Below are 17131 nucleotides of genomic sequence, written 5' to 3'. Positions count from 1 at the left end.
TGGTAAACTTATTTATGAAGAAAGAAAAAGTAGTTTAAAAACATACTAACCCTAAGATACTATTTTTACTTCTTCTCTAAACCTATTGCAAATATTCTGATTGCATTAACAAGCTTAGAATTTTATACGAATCAGCAGAATTCTCAAATGAAACACGCCTAGATTAAACCATGGAAGTATTTAAGTTGCTTGACCTCCACTTAACCACATGTCTTCACCACCATACAAATTGTACTATTGTACCTCCTGCTTGCTAGCAGGTGGTCATCAAATTCCATTTCAACTGCCACCAACGTTTATCCTGTAGCTAATTCTCCATCTGCAATCTTCTCATGCAGGCAAGGTGGATTCTTTCTTTAAAATAATGTGATTAACTTCTTTACATAATCGTTAGTATTAAAAAGTTCCATTTACTTTCTCTTTTGAGAATTTAGTTTAATGCACTGGGGAGGAAGAATGGAAGAAAGGAAAGGAAATGTTTTCTTTCTCCAATCCCAGTATCATGAGTTTTGGGGCATGAAAAATTGAGGAAAAAAAAAAAAAACTCAGTGGAGTGGTTTCCTTTCATCATTTGGCAACATTTTATAAGACAAAGTTCTTTAACGCACTGAATGCAACAGGATTAATAATGTCTGGAGTCTTAAATAGGATTTATAAGATTGACTAAACCAGAAGACATGATATATTAGGTAAAGAGAGTTGAGAAGAGGGAAAGGGGGATACAAATTCTGAGAAGTAATTATGAGAAGGACTCCTCTAATCAAATGATCAGCAACAGAGTTTAATGATTGGATATCAACAGGTTAAGCCTGAGTGTTAATTTTACATTTATGTTCATAGGAATTGTTAGAAAAGTGTGGCTAAAGTTAAATTTGCATTTTCCTTTGGACCTTCTGTTTTTTTCTCCTTAGTTCTATCACTTAATTGAGAGTCAAACTTCTTTGGCTTGGAACTCGGCCAAAAATGAATTCCTTTCTACATTCTTGATTAAAATTCACTCCTCTATTTTTGTAATCTTTGAATATGGGAAGAGATTTATCAGACTCACACCATATAACTCATAGAACAAAAAATAGCTCCCTGTTTATGCTTCAGGCACGATAGACAGGTAATAAAAAATATGAACTTGACTTTGAAGAAACACAGTTTGAGAAAACAAAATATGACACTTTCGAAATTTTCAATAAACACATACATAGAATTAAAGCATATGCTTAATAATAAAGTACAGGATACTCCATGTTTAATTCGTGTTGAACTTATAAAGACATACTTGGGATGTCAGCAAGTGTGCATTCCTGAAAATCTTTGTGTTCTAAAAAGTCATACGCTAAAAATAGCAGGGCTTATGGGAAAATAGGCCTTGGAAAAAGACTTCCAAAAACCAATGTAACTTTGTAACCAAAGCAATAATAAAACCAATTGGTATATCACGAAATAACTTAGCCCAGAGATGTTCCCTCAGGACTATCAAATAGGTACAAAAACAATAAAGTAGAAACGTGAGTTTGGGGGCCACTGAGGTAATGCAGATGCAAGCGAAAGTCAACAACCTGCAGAGAAAGCCATGCTATGCCAGGATGGGGAGGGCAGCTTTGAGATCCAGTCCCCAGGGCAGGCGTTTGTTTTTAATTGTCTTATAACTCAAACGTTCTTACCTGTGCAGTAGCCAAGCTAAGAACTGCTCTCCCTAATGAAGATTGTAATTCCATTTCTGCTCTACCAGCCTCTCTCGCCTAGGAAAATTTGTTCATAAAAGTACTCAATTTCATCTGGTGTGTATGTGTGTGTGTGTGTGTGTGTGTAGTCCCTTAGATCTAAGGCCAAATAAAATCATTATATAAATTTCCACTTTCCACAGCTATCTCTCCCAATGCCTTGTAGCTGTCTGAAGGTAGAAGGAGGTCATAATGCAAATGTAAAGAGAAGGAGCCTCCAGAGAGCTGAGAGGATGACCCAGAGTGTTTAGTGACATGGAGGCCAAGGCAAGAGCCTGTGGCTGAAGGAGGGAGAGATCCACAATAGCAGACCCAGCCCAGAGCTGCTGGAAGGTAATGGCTGATGGAGACCTACTGTTTGAATTTCACAGTGTTGAACTTGTCAGTGACCTGAACAGAACTGTCTCAGTAAAACAGTGTGGTCATAAATCAGATTTCAAGAGCTTGAAGACTCAGCTGAAGAAAACAAGTAGAGAAAGAGAGTGTAGGTGAAGCTTTCCTAAAATCTGATTGCAAAATAGAAGAGAAAATTATAGACGGTGACATGACTTTGATTTTTTTTTAATAAGAAAAGCAAATGTATAAATGCTCTGTGGGAGATGGTGCCCCAGAACGTATGCCAGGGAGTGAGACTATTACAGAGAGTGGTCTCAGAGAAGGCAGGAGGAGGTGGGCAACAAAGCTGTAGAAAGGAGGCGGGCAACTCTTCCACTGTAATAGGAGAGAAGAGCAAAGACAGCTCTGTATGAATGAACGTGTGTGATAAGAAGGTGGCAGTTGAAGTTTTCCTCTAGTCTTCTCCATTTGAAGTAGAAGAGAAAAGAAGATCATAGTGTTGGACATTTGTAGTAGTTGGTGAGGAGGATGAGAAAAAAGTGTGGACTAGAGAGAAATGAGAGGGCTCAGAAGGATGCATGGAAGGACCGTGGGATGGGGCCGCTCTTGCCATCATTCCTGGAATTTAGTCTGAACTGACCCGCCTGTGACACACACTTCAGGGAGGTGATTCAAGACCCATGTGCTCCAGGAGAGAGGTCACTTCCCCCATATAATCCTAATGAGGTCTACCCAATCCAGACGCCTTTCTCACTGCGTTCCTGAGGAAAATAATCCTGGACACCTTCTCAGCAGCTCTTGTGTGCCTGCTTCAGCCAGGTGGACTAGGAATAATGCAGCCTTTGGCACAGGACACGCCTAGACCGGCATCTTGGCTTCCTTGCTTCTGAATAGTCTAATATGGACTTCAGTCTTTGGGTCTTTCATTACTCTACAAAGCAGAAATAAATACTTCCATTTTATAGATCTTACAAGGATTCAATGAGGCAAATATGTGCCAAGTTCCTGCCAAAGAGTAGATACTCAGCAAATGAAGGTCCCCTCCCTTCTAGGCTTAAATGCTTGTCAGTCATTTGCTTCATAACACTTGGAAGTTGTGAGCTTAATAAAAGAGATGACTAGATTTGAGAATTTGAAACAAGAATCTGTGAGTGCTAAAAACATTATTTTTTTTAGCTTTTTACGATTAAATTGCTGAACAGTACCCATGGAAGAGATTTGGTTTATGTATTCAGGTTTCTCAAGTTAATAATCAGTGTGTATTTGAGAAAGAAGAAATATTTTAGTGCTGCTAAGCCCTGGCAGGTTGGCATTAATGCCAGGAGAACAAGAAAACTAACTTCTGATTGAGATACAGAGGAATCATACCTTTTTTTTTTTTTTTTTTTTTTTGCCTTCAGGTTTCAACAGAATCATTCAGGTAGATTAGATAATGGTTTATGAGATGAAACTGCATTATTAAAGGGCAAAAAGCTACTCTAAGTTAAATTCAGAGTTCTAGGGTTTTCTTTTATGTATTAGGTATGATTTGATGGGACTTTTCAGACATGGACACTTTTTTTGGGGTCCACTACCAAGCAAATCAAATACCCCCCCTTTTTTTAAAGACTTTATTTATTCATGAAAGACACAGAGACAGAGACATAGGCAGAGAGAGAAGCAAGCTCCCCACAGGGAGCCTGATGTGGGACTGAATTCTGGGGTCCCGGGATCACACCCTGGGTGGAAGGCAGGCGCTCAACCATTGAGCCACCCAGGCATCCTGCAAATCAAATATCAACTAGAAGGCATAGAGTAGGCCCCAGGATGTGTTTCCTTCATGTCACATTTTAGCAGGTGCCTTAGGGCCTATTTCGATGGATTCAATCACAGTTTAAGAGATTAAAAACTTAAAGCAGTTTTAGGCAGAAGTTGTAGTAGATTATACATGACTGTGTTTATACACACATACACACATACAATTTTAGAAAGTGTAATAACTATTTTCCCCTTTTGCTGGCAATTTATACTTATTTAAAGAGCTCTTAGAAGCAGGCCCTCACTGCTGTTTGTTGTTGCTCTTGTTGAATGTCAAATGCTTTTGCACAGAATTGAAATAAAATGCAACCTGCTAATCTCAGTTGCTTTGGTGGATGGCTTGGCTTTTCTTGCTCTAAGAAATATTTTTAAATCACCAGAGAAATCAACATACAAATATATGCAAGGCTCCAGCTGCAACAGAATAGTTACAAATGTGAAGATTGGCTTTGTGAACACTGTGAAGGTGGAACACCTCCCCTGAACAGAGGGATGTTAATCTCACCCCTATGCCCCTTGCTCCCGACTGGGAAATATTCTATTTGTGCTGCAAATGAATCCTGAGACTTTGGTGTCATCTGTCCAAGGGGCAGTGCTTCTAGGATGGGATAGGGCCACAGGGTGTAAAATTCTTGTCAATGCTTTGAGAGGTCAAGCCTTTAAAAACACTTCAAGCTTGGAAAAGAGTAACTTCTCATATTATAAATATGTGGTTCTTCCCTTCATGTTTGTTAGAATCTTCTCCAGGAAGCTGGCTATATCCCTGAGCTTCTATCACTTGTCTTGTATCAATAATATTAAGGTGCATAATGTAAGCATGCTTAAAACATAGGATTTCTCAGATGAAAAAACACTTTATTTTACAAACTAATGGCTTAGAGCAGAGCACAGGATATAATAAACTGGACCTTGAGGACAAATGGAATCTAAAACTTCAGGTGATGAAAACTCATTGCTAATCTTGCAATTTACAGTGAAGATATAATGGAAAGTACACATGTTTTAGCAAGACACCAAAGAACAGAAATGACAGTATGTGACAGGAGTAAGGCTTTGAACCTTCAATGGCAATTTAAGATGACTCAGAAAAGCTATCAGAGGCTATTGTTTAATACTTCACACTGACTCAGAGCTGGCAATGCCAGAAAGCCTTAAGTTATTACTCAAATGGGTAAATAGGAGTCACTCTAAATGAAAGAGATGTGGATGGATGGTTTAATTTAGAATTTGTTTTTGTGTTCCCTGATGTCAGTAAAAAACTCCAACAATCAAAACAGTGGTAGATTAGATTTCTGGGCACTTAGAAAGGTTTTAGATGTTGAGGTGACACTCTTTGATTTTCTCTATTTGCACTTTCATATGTATTGCTATTTTTCCCCCTTGACACTTATTAGAATTGTTTTCTCATATAGGACATAGAGGAGAACACTACTATAAGATGTTGAGTCAGTCCATATGAGGGGTAAGGCCTGAATGAAAGTGGTGGCAGTGAGCTTGGAGCAAAAAGACTGGTAAAAAATATGTCCACATCTTTATCAATGAGATGTATGGGATTGACCCGGTGCTGGAGGCAAAGGAGAGAACAGTTGCAAAGGTGACTTAATCTTTTCATCTGGGTGACTGGATAAATGGTGATGCATTTCTCGAAAACAGGGTATATATATACCATGGCTACAGTGTGCCCCATAGCTATATATATAGATATATATATAGATATATATATATATCTATATATATATATAACACAAGAGGGAGGTTTGGAGAAAAAATATGAACTCCATTTTGCAATGTTGAGGATAAATTGCTCCCTTGGTGGGATGATAGATTGGCTGCCAAATATACAGATTTGGAGCTTAGGAGGTGAGCTGGAGATAACAGTTTGGCTGTATCATAAGGAAAAAGCTGGACATTGAAATCATAACAATAAATCAGTTTGCTCAGACAAAATGGGTAGCATGAGAGAAGGACAAAGATCAAGCTGTGAGGAATAGTGAAAATTACAGAGCAGGAGAGGAAGGAAGCCAAATAGGAAACACCTGAGCAGTGGTTTGAGTTAATTGGAGAATCCGTACATTTATGAGAAGCCAAAGGAGGCCAAGGCTTGGAAATGCAAGAAGGGCTCACCAGTGAGCAAAGCCACAGAATGAATGGTTTCCAAGGAGTAGTGTTAAAATTAAACCCGATTATGAGGTGTTTGAGTGGAGACACAGACTTCTTTTATCGGAGGTTTGACACAAAGAGTGGATTTGAGCTGGAAGGGAGTTAAGAGCCCAGGAAGTTTTTTTTTTTTTTTTTAAGTTTAAGAGAGGTGAATTCATTTATATACAAGGAAATAACCAGTAAAGACAGAAAGGATGAAGAATAAGCCAAAGAAAAGTAAATGATGGAAGTAGTTTTGGAATAGATCAGACATAATATGATATGGGACAAAAATGGAAGAATTAGATTGAACAGGAGAGCTATGTTTTCCACTCAGGAGGAGAAAAGGGTTGATTTTCTACAGCAAATACTCAATTTCCTTAATTTTGATAGCAAAGCTTACTACTTGTATACACTTGCAAACTCTGAGAGGTAAACTATTAAACACTTAATAAATGATGGCAAATAAATTCAGTTATGCTAATAGTCTTCCAGGTAAGAAACAGGGAGAGCAAAATCCAGCTCTATCAGGGGGTCGTGTTGATGAGTTCTCTAATTACCATCATTCCGTACAACATCCATAAAGCGATGGTGGAAAAGAAAGTTTTAGACAAGGAGCTGGATAACTAGCCATGGAGTCATGCTGCTAATTCCATCTCCTCTGATTCCATGTTCATAAAATCACATCCTTTTTATAAGTTGGCTTCCTAGCATAGCCTCTCTGCAAGTGATTTTCCAATGGGCAGTTCTAATTCTATTTTCTTTTGCATCCGTATAGTAAAAGCCAGTCCATGAGAAACCAATCACTACTGCTGAAATATTAAGAATGGTCCTGGACTTTGAAGCTGAGGAAAAGCCTTGTCATCCTATGGGACTCTGCCCTGTGGCTACTCAGCCCCCTACGTGATATCGCTATCATCTTTGATCTAAAACAACATCTTCATCAACGCAGATATTCATGAAATTATACAAAAGAGGAATAGCAGTGAATAAAAGAGTTTATACATTTAAAAAAAAAATCTCATGCCTTAGGCTTTCCCCAGTTTTGGTTAATGTCTGGGCACGCTAGGCTCGTGCTTCTTTTCATGGCTACAGTGTGCCCCATAGCTAGATCATAACTATGCATTGCTAATGGTTAATTCAGTCTTTAAAATGCCTTTCATTTTCTCTTATCCTAGGATTTTTTTTTTTTTTTTTTTTTTGGTAAAGGATAAATAACTAAACATGTTTTCTTTGTTTCTCTTTCAGAAACAGGGAGAAAACCAAAGATTCAGTTATGACTAGAGGCCATATATTTTACAGAAATTTGATTTATTTGGTGATCTGAAAGCTTAGCTTTTACAGTTCAATTACAAGTATGGTTGGAATCCCAGTATGAAAATTATATTTTACAAGCCTTATAAAAACTAGAATGGTAAATTAAGTGCAGGATAAGCAAGAATTAAAAGTTCCAGCAAAAAAAAAAAAAAAAAAAAAAAAAGTATTCAGTGATTTTAAGAGAAGGAGAATTTAACTTTTAAAAGGTAGTTGATGCTGAGTGGCAACTTGATAGGAATCGAGGTTTTCTTTTTTGTCTCTAACTTTTCTTTTAGGGTTTTTTACCTCACAGAGGTTGGTTGCATTTTTTTTTTTTCATTCATTTGTATCTTTATTTCAGAGTTCATTATCACCTTATGGCAACCGATTGAAGGATGGCAACATTTGATATTTGTGTGGGATACAACCATACCACTCATTTTGGTAACTCTCAATTTTGAGACAAATGGCATTAAGCGGAAACAATTGTGGAAAAAGAGGAATTTTGTTTAACTGTCAAGATTCACAGCACTCAAAATCAAGCTGTTGGGGATCCCTGGGTGGCTCAGCGGTTTGGCGCCTGCCTTTGGCCCAGGGCGCGATCCTGGAGACCCGGGATTGAATCCCACGTCGGGCTCCCGGTGCATGGAGCCTGCTTCTCCCTCTGCCTGTGTCTCTGCCTCTCTCTCTCTCTCTCTCTCTCTGTGACTATCATAAATAAATTAAAAATTAAACAAACAAAAAAAAAACCCAAAAACTTCTGTAAAAAAAAAAAAAAATCAAGCTGTTGATTATACATCTCAACAGCTCTCTCTTCACACAAGTAGCTCTGAGAAACAATAGGGGCTGATAGTGAAGGCATCCCAGCTAGCGTATCTTGGTTTAAAGCTTGGATATTAGTGATGCTTGTAGATACACACACACACACACACACACACACACACAGGGAGGAAGAAGACTTTTTTTTTTTTTGCTAGAGTCAGGGTTTGTCAACTGTTGAAACAGAGGTAAAAGAAAGGATCTTTAAATGAATAAAATAGAGACACCTAGGTGGTTCAGTGGTTGAGCATTTGCCTTTAGCTTAGGGGCATTGGGCTTCCCGCAGGGAGCCTGCTTCACCCTTTGCGTCTCTCTCTGTGTCTCAAATAAATAAATAAATAAATAAATAAATAAATAAATAAATAAACAAATCTTAAAAAATGAATAAAACATATCAATCTATTTAGCTCCCCTTTAAAAGCACCAATGTGTAGTTACTGATAAATGGGTGATGCTTACATTTTATATCATTTTTTTTTCTGGAAAATATTTATGGCAATGTTGAGGAGTAAAGACAGAAAAATGAGAGATGGTAGGAAACCTAAAGAGGAGTTTGGTGTTTTTTTGTTTTTTCATAAGCAAGAGGGAAACTACATGTTCTTAAATGAGAATATAACATGAGAGTCTAAATTATTTTATGAAAGAGCTTATATTTAAGTTTTAGTTGTATTCACTGGGCTTACCCCTAAGAAGAAGTCACCAAATATTTGTTCATAATAATAGGACATTAATGTCAAGAGCTACTATATGACACAGTTCTAAAGCTTAGAAGATATGTTCAAACTGGAAGAAAGAGGGAGGTGAGCTGGGGCTGGTGCTCCGCTTTGGAAAGAGAGGCTGGATTCACAGAACTTGGTGTTTTTCCCCAGCTCCCAGCCCAGCCCAGCCCCTGCCCAATCTAGCGTGAGGATTTTTGTTTGTTTGCCTGCTTGCTTTGCTCCTGCCCTTTTACTTGTTTAAGTTGGGCTTAAACATCCTAAGTAAGCTAAGGATATCTAAGAAGAGGCAAACATTATTCTTATGTTCAGAAGTATTTTGAACTTCCTTCATTTTTTAATGTCTTGATAGTATTGTAATGAGAAGTTCTAAGGAGGTGTACCAGGCACCGCCTGACTTCTGCCACTGACTTGGGAGTTTTCACAATTTCTGAATTCTCAATCTGTTATTTGCAAAGCATTAAGTGTCTCTAAGATAGGAGAGGGAGTGAGACCAGTAGATAAATGTGACATGAGCAACTGTAAGAAAGGAAAAGATTATTACTCCCAGGAAGAAATAGTTCAAGACAAAAGCAGAATTTTTTTTTTCTTAGTAAGTTCTAATTACCAGCAAAGTACTTGCCTAGAGAAGTGTTTTATTATTAACACAATGCATTTGTTATAGTAATAATTATTATTTTGAGTTTACAGCAGAGGATTCTGAGCTTTAAATATTTAACTTTCAGTACACCTTTATCTTGGTTTTATCCATCCCAAACTCTTATTACCATGTTTTGAAATTATTGTCAATGGTTCTCTTTTCTATTATTCAGGTTATAGAGGTGCTAAAGAAAATTAGTCATTATTTTACAGGAGAAAATTCCAACTCATATTTTTTTTAAGGATTTTATTTATTTATTCATGAGAGACACGGAGAGAAGTAGAGACATAGGCAGAGGGAGAAGCAGGCTCCTTGTGGTGAGCCTGATGTGAGACTTGACCCTAGGATCCTGGGATCACACCCTGAGCCAAATGCAGATGCTCAACCACTGAGCCACCCAGGTGCCCCTTCAACTCATAATTTATTTTGCTTTGCACAATGCTTTAAGTAAAGTACACAGCATGGTCTTCATATTTTTTATAATTTCATTCATCTCTTTCCAAAAGATGTTAGTACCAGATTTTCTGATGGTGAGAGCACCATTTAAATATTTTCTGTTTGGGGTGGGGAGGAAGGAGAGGAATCTATGTTACTGGACCTGTAGAAGTAGAATACAAAACCTCTTTATTATCCACAGTCCCATCATGTGTCCAACTGTCAGTATCTAGACACTCACTGTCCCATATGGCACCCAAGCACATGGGCATTACTTTTAAACAACAGTAAATATATTTCAATGTACTTATTCTGAAATATCACATGAAATTAATTATAGAAATGTATAAAAATAATAATTTGCTGTAAAGGATAATTTTAGAAATCTCTCTTATCATGTAACAAATTTCCTAGCTTGAACCTGAGTTATGTTTCTCTTAGGATTTAGTTATTCTTGGGAAGACATGAAGGACTGTTTGAGAAGGTCAACCACAGACCATTCACTTGAAAGTCTGAGACATTTTGTGGCAAGGGAAAGAGGGTCATGGAGCCAAAGGTATTTGGGGATAATGGGCCAGTGTGAGGAAAGAAGGATGATTCTAAAAGCAGCCCAGTATCTTTTATTCAGATTGTCCTGCGGTCTCAGCCCTACAGTCTCATGTTTGAATGCTATAGTAAAGCAAGTGGCAAAAATGTTTGATAAATATTTAAAAAGCAATTAAACTTACATCTTCATGGCACATGAAGAGTGCCAAGTGTCTTGTACCAGAGTAGGTAGCTAAGAACCATAATGAGAGAGAGGAGCTTTGGCATATATTGGCACCTTCACGTTGCCCCCCAAAAGCTTCTTTAGAATGTGAGCAGGAGGGGATCCCTGGGTGGCTCAGCGGTTGAGCGCCTGCCTTAGGCCCAGGGCCTGATTCTGGAGTCCCAGGATCGATTCCCACATCAGGCTCCCTGCATGCAGCCTGCTTCTTGCTCTGCCTGTGTCTCTCATGAATAAATAAATAAAATCTTAAAAAAAAAAAAAGAAAGAAAGAAAAGAATGTGAGCAGGAGTTACAAGGAGTGATAGAAGCTTTGTGGCCCAGGTACAGTTTTTTGTACTGAGAGCGATCGAAGAAATGACCGGAAATCAGAGAGGTAAGAAAGGAATAGTGGATGCTAAGTCATGATCAAAATGATTGATTTGTAGCTCACAGAGAGATACCTTCATAGGACTTCTAGAAAACTTGTGAAGAATTTGTGAAGACAGAACCTAAAAAGCAGATGGCGACAAAACCAGTCAAACCTCATACAGTCGTGCTATTTTTGACCATGACTCTTATTTTTGCCAGATTAATTTAGTTTGGTAGAAATGAGTTAACTTTTAATTTAAGAAAATGACCTCAATTTTAACGTAGATTCTTATCTTTATGTTCAAGTAAGATAGAGATGTTAGATATGTAATCAGAATATATTCTGTGTTATGGAATTGTTAATTCTATATTATATATTACTAACGACTTCAATGTTAAAGACTAAGTTACAGCATATTGTTTAACAATAATGCTTTTCAGATGTTTTCCTGAAATTGATTCATAGAAACATGTTATACAAAAGTCTTTGCCTAATACCACCCTTGGATAAATAATTACTTTGAAATTCACATTTTTATAAAGGACTTGAGTAATCTGCTTCAACATACCTCCTAACTGTCCCCACCTCCTTGTATTCTTGCCCAGTTTAATCCTCTCTGCTCCTTGTGGGCTGGATCTCATGATATATTTTTTGGTTTTTATACTGCGTACATACATTCTATCGTATTAATTGTAAAGATTTTTAAAGTCATCATAGATTGACTGGAACCTTATTCTGTAATGAATTGATGTTGCTCTTTGTAACCTAATTAGTACAAAAGATAAAAATTATGGAGTGTATAGATCTATTTTTTGGAATACTCACAACATATTAGATGTTTATAGAATAAACACGTTCAGTCTTGACCTTAGCCATATGTTTATAGTCTAAGAAATTAAGAAAAACAAATGCATCATCTATATCTAATTGTAAATGTGTGGCAAGGGGAAGCTGAAAACGTGAATAGAGCAGAGAAATTAACTATCTTGTGTTTCAAAAACAAGAATATACTCTTTTGACCCTTACTTAATTAAAATGGATTTTCTAGAGGAAATAAAAATTCACACAGACCTATAGGTCAAAAAGCCTTTGCCTGGTGGGTCTTTTCTTTGGAAAAGAGTAGTCTGCAAATTGACATTTCTTTTCTCAGAAACTGTCCCAACAGAGATCTGAAAATGTCCCGTTTCCATCTGCCTCAGCCTGACATTGACTTTGTCAGGGAGTCTTTTAGTTTATTGTATTTACAAAGTGTCCGTAAGATCAGTGTACTATACCTCTGCAGTCAGTTAAAAAAAATATGGGGTATTTTGCATACTAGAGTTTTAAATATTTCTTTCCAACATAAAGCCTACTGTTTCTTAAGTTCCTTGAGGGTACAGATTTGTATTTGTTTATTTATTTCTCTCTTCTCAGCACTAGAAGAGTGCAGTCATGTAGCAAGTTCTCATTAATATTTGTGCAAGAAATACTCCACCTAAGGGTGTCAGGAAATATATGGAAGACATTTTAAATTTCTTTACATGCATACAGATCATGATACATATGTGAATCCTAGCTTGCTTAAATAATACCATATACTAGACATGCTCTTCCTTGATTAATGATTAAGCAAGAAGTTCTGAAACAATCGCTTTTAATTCCTGGGAGACTTAAAATCTAAAATCTTTCATCCATTTTTAGTTCTCTTATACTTTATAGCATTTCCTCCTTTTTATACTCCCTATGACTCACCCTCTGACTTTTTAGTCCATAAAATCACAGAAGCTGGAATAACATTTTGAATAAGACTAACATTGACAGTCAAACTCTTAGTGGAAAATAGAAATGAAGGAAAATTAGATTTGTGAGAAAGCTGTGGAACTGGGCAGTAAAGAAATGAACCCGAGCAGGGCCAAGGGCAAGCAAGGAGCACCAGGGCCAGAGTGGGAGAAAAATGTTACCTACTCAACCCACAACATGATTCCCCACAGAGTCTTGCTATTCTTTCAATCCAAAGAGGAAAAGAGGTGTGATATCTGAGAATATCGAGAAAGTTGTTAGCTCTATTGATGAATCTGGTGTATCAACACGCATGTTCTCTGGCTTTGTTCTACACATTAAAAATAGATTGTGCTGTATTGGCATTCCATCTGCCTCTTTCACAAACTTTGCAATCTTTGAAAAGAAAAAAAACATAAGAACAGTGGACTATTGATTTAATAGTCCATGATTTATTTTTAGCATCCATCTAGACATTTAGTTAAGTGCTTTGTATTGAGGAAGCCTTATAGTGTGGATTTAAAGATTGCGATAATTTCAGGATTTTTGTTGTTGTTGGGGTGGGGGAGGGACAGACGAAGAAGGAGAGAGGAAATCTCCAGCAGATTCTCTGCTGAGCACCGAGCCCTAAGCAGGGCTCAATCCCATGACCCTGAGATTTTGTCCTGAGCTGAAAGGAAGAGTCAGGCGCCCCAGATTTTGAGGATTTCAAATCATGAATTTGTCTCTTGTTGGTATCCTTGTGTGAGTACATATATTTATATATAAAAATCTATATTTATATGAATGGTCACATAGAAAAACATAAGCGAATAGATTGTAAATATATGACTATATATAAAGTGAGGCATGACATTTATTTTCCTTCCTTCACTAAACTTATTTGGTATCACAAAACTATAATGTAGCTTAATAAAAGACTAAATTTTATTTGAAAGTGAGTAGTACCATGCCCCTGGAAGGAGGGAGGCAGTACCAGAGAAATCTTTGTGGACATGTTTAAATAGAGTAAGTCTCTAACTTGTTGGAATTCCAGTCCTGCTAGCTCAGTGGGTTCAAAAGCTGACACAAGCATAAATCACAACATAATATTTGATATGTTCTGTGAAAGCAGAAGTGCATTATATAGATGTTAGAGAGAAAAAAAGTCATTTAACCTTTACCAGTACCCCTGAGAGCATTGATCAAAATGAGAATATTTACTTAAAAACTCAAATATTTGAATTGTCAAACATGATTAGTGTAAAATTAGATTTGAAAAATAAAATGTAATTTATTTACTTATCTACACACCACCTTATTCCAAAAGGATTTGATTCATAAAAATAATATTGAAAAATTGAGAAGATTGCTGAATTCCTTATCAATTAACCTTTATTAAATGTCATGTAGGTGCCAGAAACTTTCATATTCATCACTTCATTTGATCTGTTCCACAAACTCCATCAGACCTATTTTCATTTTTTCGAAGACATTGAATCTCATGTAGATGAAGTCATTTATTTGCCCATTATGAAAAATAAGTAAATGGTATAGCTTGGGTTCAAGCCAGGTCTCGTGACTCCTTAATGGTTTTCCCAGTACTTTCCATCACTTTCTCTTTAGCTTAGAATCATGATCAAAGTTATATCCTTCAAACTGTCAAAGGATTAAACATAAGGCAAAAATTTTCTGGTGAATAAAGTAGAAAACCACAGCTTCAATCCGTTACCAAAATGTAACAAGTCTGGGGTAGAAGGAGAAAAGCAAATATTCTACAAATGCATGTTGTCCCTGTGTTTAATGATAGATTTCATTGTATGCAAATTGAATTCTAGGAGCTGAATCCCTATCACAAATTTGGATTATTCTAAAATAAAGTATATTTGGATTATTCTAAAATAAAGTATATACAAAAGTTGTTATTTGTTGGAGAAAAGCCTGAAGGCCAAAGTGGTCCCCCAGCCCATCTCAGAATTGTTCATTCCACCCTTGCTTCAACTCCAGAGGAAAACTGTTGTTAATAACTCGTTATTCTCAGGTGCAGTCTCCACAGCATCCCATGCCTTTTTCCACCTCTTCCCAAGTGCTAAAACCTACCTGAGCACCTCTACTTTTACCAGAGAACCACTCTTTTTACCTTAATTGTCCCAAAGTTAGCAATTTAGAGTTTAGAGAAATTAGTAGTTTAGAGGTGGTTTTCCTTAATCCAGAAGCTCTTCTGGCTCAGCCATTGTGCTTTCAGATGGCCTCTCAGGCTTTCCTATTCTCCCATAGACACATCTGTCCCTCACATTTAAATGTTAAGTTCTCTGTGTGTGCAATATGTATTTCCTGCCTCCACTAAGACCTTGCTCTATCATTTATACTTCCCCTTGGTCATCTGTTTTTTTAATATTTACTCCTTTATTCTGTATAAAAAAATGTATGGAATTCAAACAATGTTGTGGGCCACATGGGGATCACCACCCTCCATGTTTAAGTACCTTTTTATTCCAATTTACCCTTAGTTTTTTTCTGTTCATCTCCCATCAGGCTTCCTTCTCTTTACTCTTAAATGCTCAGGGCATCATTCCTCAATCACCTTTTCTTCTCATTCTACATCTATAGCTCATCAAATGCCACCCTTCAAATTCTACTTCTGTCTATGAATTATAATTGGTCTTCAGTCTAGACTTCTCTACATCTCTACTGCTCTCCATACCTATATGTGCATCTGCCCACAAGATGCCAACAACTGGATATGTGAAAGCCCCCAAACCAGTATGTCCAGAGTTATGCTGACCATATTTCTGCTCTCTGATATGTGCTTCCCTTCCATTCCAAAATGTGGAGATAGCATCATAACTGCTAGATCTGAAAACAAACACCTGGAAACACCTGGATTTTTACTCCTGTCCCCTCCCTGCTACATCAGAGTCTTCAGTTCCTGAGACAAATACCCTATCCTCATGTATTTCTTTTCTCCCTCCTCTGATTCCCACTGCCATCACCTTACCTTAGGCCTTGGGTTCTTCATTTGTATCACTGTAATATCCTTGTATTTTTTTAAAGATTTATTTATTTATTTGAGAGAAAGAGAGATAAATCAAGTGGTAGGGAGGGACGGAGGGAGAAGGAGAGAGAGAGAGAGAGAGAGAGAGAGAATCTCAAGCAGACTTGGGCTAAGTGTAGAGACCCATGTGAGGCTCGATGCCATGACACTGAAACCATGACTTGAGCCAAAACCAAAAGTTGATGCTTAGCTGACTGAGCCACCAAGGTGCCTTCTTGTTGTTGGTGGGTTTTTTTGTTTGTTTGTTTGTTTTTTTTAATTTTTTAAATTTATTTTTTATTTATTAAAAGTGCATGTGTGTGCAAGCAGGGAGATGGGAGAGACAGAAGGGGAGACTGTAACATCTTTCTAACTTATCTCACTCTCTTTGGCCCAACTGGCCTCATATTTGTCACCCAATGCACTTTACATTGTCTTGCCTTGATCACATAACTCTTCCACTACCAGGTAAATATATTTACTTATATTTTGCTCTATTTATCCAATCATCTTATATTATAGATATGGCTCTAAATGTCCAAATATCACACATTACTAAAGGCAGTTGTTATGCAAATAATTAAAGAAGATTTATGCACGAATGGACAGAAAAAAAATTGTCCCAAAGTTAGCAAATGAAGTATATTTTAACAAAAGATTAACTTCTTGATCTCCCTTTTGCTATAAAATCAGTTGAAATTGTTAATTCTTTTAGTAACAACTAGTTACTTAAGAATACTAAAGGAAGATGATGGTTTTATAAGAACATTTGTTACCTCAATAATGTAAAACAACTTTGATTTTTGTTGAACACATGGCTGGCATTACTAGAAACAGCCCTTTGGGAAAAAAAAAAAAAAAAAAAAAAGCTTTAAAAATTTTTCCCCCAACAGAATACAGTTCATTCTGCTGTAGCATGACATACACATTTTTTTAAAAAATCACCAGACTATGCAAAATTATGCAAAATCCTATACTAAAAAGCACAGGGCTTATGAGAAAACTGGTTAGGGTAACAACACACAAAAACTTTATCAGTGGCAACTAAAAAAGATAGAAACTGAACAAAATTGGCAGTGCAAGTTTACCTGTGTAAACTGTGTAAACAATTTACTGTGTAAATTGTTAAGAAATACCCAAATACTATAATAAATATAACAGTTTACCTTGAGAAATCCTTAAGTTTTGCTTGTAGAAGTGGGCGTTAGAGGTGTAGTGGATTGTAAATCATTATGATATGGTGGAAGGAAGGTTATCTGATATTTGTTAGGAAGTGGCAACATCAGATGTAAATGGATGTGGCTCCCAGCAGACACCATGAACTGAGGAAGCAGGACCTATTGGTG

General features: G+C 36.9%; 1 long non-coding RNA gene across 1 annotated transcript; it reads left to right on the top strand.

Annotated features, from left to right (window-relative positions):
- Window positions 1-289: 289 nt before the first annotated feature.
- Window positions 290-6982, top strand: LOC102153534. Its single transcript, XR_005373759.1, has 3 exons — window positions 290-343; window positions 1862-2051; window positions 6769-6982. It is a non-coding gene; the product is annotated as an uncharacterized LOC102153534 (long non-coding RNA).
- Window positions 6983-17131: the final 10149 nt, after the last annotated feature.

Source organism: Canis lupus, chromosome 19, assembly GCF_011100685.1.
Source record: "Canis lupus familiaris isolate Mischka breed German Shepherd chromosome 19, alternate assembly UU_Cfam_GSD_1.0, whole genome shotgun sequence".
NCBI lineage: Eukaryota > Metazoa > Chordata > Mammalia > Carnivora > Canidae > Canis > Canis lupus.
Note: the sequence above shows the minus strand (reverse complement) of the source record. Positions and strands in the feature narration are given on the sequence as shown.